The sequence below is a fragment of the Borostomias antarcticus genome (assembly GCF_949987555.1).
Source record: "Borostomias antarcticus genome assembly, chromosome: 15".
Taxonomy (NCBI): Eukaryota; Metazoa; Chordata; class Actinopteri; order Stomiiformes; family Stomiidae; genus Borostomias; species Borostomias antarcticus.
Window position 1 is genome coordinate 25,487,427 of NC_140248.1, and position 2,996 is coordinate 25,490,422.

A 2,996-nucleotide genomic window follows, 5' to 3' on the forward strand; every position below is an offset into this window, starting at 1 on the left:
TCAGCCTCACTTATCAGTCTCACTTATCAGCCTCATCACATATCAGCCTCATCACCCATCAGCCTCACTTATCAGCCTCACTTATCAGCCTCATCACATATCAGCCTCATCACCCATCAGCCTCACTTATCAGCCTCACTTATCAGCCTCACTTATCAGCCTCATCACTCATCAGCCTCACTTATCAGCCTCACTTATCAACCTCATCACTTATCAGCCTCACTTATCAGCCTCATCACCTTTGTTGCATTTTATGTAGAAAGTTACTTTTTGGTTGTACAGTATGTTTTATGATTGTCATGTTACATCAAGATTAAGATAATGCATGAAACAGTAATGATTAGGTTAGATTCTACATGAACACATAAACACTATCCTTCCATCATCACTACCGGGGTGAATGAACCACTAACCCTAACCATAACCCTTCCATCATCACTACCGGGGGGAATGAACCACTAACCCTAACCATAACCCTTCCATTATCACTACCGGGGTGAATGAACTACATTTTAAAATCAGTTACCACCAGTCCTTCACAATTCATATGAGGAAACAAGTCCCAAGATAATACTCCACATGATAAACCTGGTCTAGAGGGGGTCTGTCCTACCTGGTCTAGAGGGGTCTGTCCTACCTGGTCTAGAGGGGGTCTGTCCTACCTGGTCTAGAGGGGGTCTGTTCTACCTGGTCTAGAGGGGGTCTGTCCTACCTGGTCTAGAGGGGGTCTGTCCTACCTGGTCTAGAGGGGGTCTGTCCTACCTGGTCTAGAGGGGGTCTGTCCTACCTGGTCTAGAGGGGGTCTGTCCTACCTGGTCTAGAGGGGTCTGACCTACCTGGTCTAGAGGAGTCTGTCCTACCTGGTCTAGAGGGGTCTGTCCTACCTGGTCTAGAGGGAGTCTGTCCTACCTGGTCTAGAGGGGTCTGTCCTACCTGGTCTAGAGGAGTCTGTCCTACCTGGTCTAGAGGGGTCTGTCCTACCTGGTCTAGAGGGGGTCTGTCCTACCTGGTCTAGAGGAGTCTGTCCTACCTGGTCTAGAGGGGTCTGTCCTACCTGGTCTAGAGGGGGTCTGTCCTACCTGGTCTAGAGGGGTCTGTCTGTCCTACCTGGTCTAGAGGGGTCTGTCCTACCTGGTCTAGAGGGGGTCTGTCCTACCTGGTCTAGAGGGGGTGTGTCCTACCTGGTCTAGAGGGGTCTGTCCTACCTGGTCTAGAGGGGTCTGTCCTACCTGGTCTAGAGGGTCCTACCTGGTCTAGAGGGTCTGTCCTACCTGGTCTAGAGGGGTGTGTTCTACCTGGTCTAGAGGGGGTGTGTCCTACCTGGTCTAGAGGGGGTGTGTCCTACCTGGTCTAGAGGGGGTCTGTCCTACCTGGTCTAGAGGGGTCTGTCCTACCTGGTCTAGAGGGGGTGTGTCCTACCTGGTCTAGAGGGGGTCTGTCCTACCTGGTCTAGAGGGGTCTGTCCTACCTGGTCTAGAGGGGGTGTGTCCTACCTGGTCTAGAGGGGTCTGTCCTACCTGGTCTAGAGGGGGTGTGTTCTACCTGGTCTAGAGGGGGTGTGTCCTACCTGGTCTAGAGGGGGGGTGTCCTACCTGGTCTAGAGGGGGTCTGTTCTACCTGGTCTAGAGGGGGTCTGTCCTACCTGGTCTAGAGGGGGTCTGTCCTACCTGGTCTAGAGGAGGTCTGTCCTACCTGGTCTAGAGGGGGTGTGTCCTACCTGGTCTAGAGGGGTCTGTCCTACCTGGTCTGTCCTACCTGGTCTAGAGGGGGTGTGTCCTACCTGGTCTAGAGGGGGTCTGTCCTACCTGGTCTAGAGGGGTCTGTCCTACCTGGTCTAGAGGGGGTCTGTCCTACCTGGTCTGTCCTACCTGGTCTGTCCTACCTGGTCTAGAGGGGTCTGTCCTACCTGGTCTAGAGGGGGTCTGTCCTACCTGGTCTAGAGGGGTCTGTCCTACCAGGTCTGTCCTACCTGGTCTGTCCTACCTGGTCTAGAGGGGGTGTGTCCTACCTGGTCTAGAGGGGTCTGTCCTACCTGGTCTAGAGGGGTGTGTTCTACCTGGTCTGTCCTACCTGGTCTAGAGGGGTGTGTTCTACCTGGTCTAGAGGGGGTGTGTCCTACCTGGTCTAGAGGGGGTCTGTGCTACCTGGTCTAGAGGGGTCTGTCCTACCTGGTCTAGGAGGGGTCTGTCCTACCTGGTCTAGAGGGGTCTGTCCTACCTGGTCTAGAGGAGTCTGTCCTACCTGGTCTAGAGGGGGTCTGGTCTGTCCTACCTGGTCTAGAGGGGGTCTGTCCTACCTGGTCTAGAGGGGGTCTGTCCTACCTGGTCTAGAGGGGTCTGTCCTACCTGGTCTAGAGGAGTCTGTCCTACCTGGTCTAGAGGGGGTCTGGTCTGTCCTACCTGGTCTAGAGGGGTGTGTCCTACCTGGTCTAGAGGGGGTCTGTCCTACCTGGTCTAGAGGGGTGTGTCCTACCTGGTCTAGAGGGGTCTGTCCTACCTGGTCTAGAGGGGGCTGTCCTACCTGGTCTAGAGGGGTGTGTCCTACCTGGTCTAGAGGGTCTGTCCTACCTGGTCTAGAGGGGGTCTGTCCTACCTGGTCTAGAGGGGTCTGTCCTACCTGGTCTAGAGGGGGTGTGTCCTACCTGGTCTAGAGGGGGGGGGTCTGTCCTACCTGGTCTAGAGGGGGTCTGTCCTACCTGGTCTAGAGGGGGTGTGTCCTACCTGGTCTAGAGGGGGTCTGTCCTACCTGGTCTAGAGGGGGTGTGTCCTACCTGGTCTAGAGGGGGTCTGTCCTACCTGGTCTAGAGGGGGTGTGTCCTACCTGGTCTAGAGGGGGGGGGTCTGTCCTACCTGGTCTAGAGGGGGTCTGTCCTACCTGGTCTAGAGGGGGGCTGTCCTACCTGGTCTAGAGGGGTGTGTCCTACCTGGTCTAGAGGGTCTGTCCTACCTGGTCTAGAGGGATCTGTCCTACCTGGTCTAGAGGGGTCTGTCCTACCT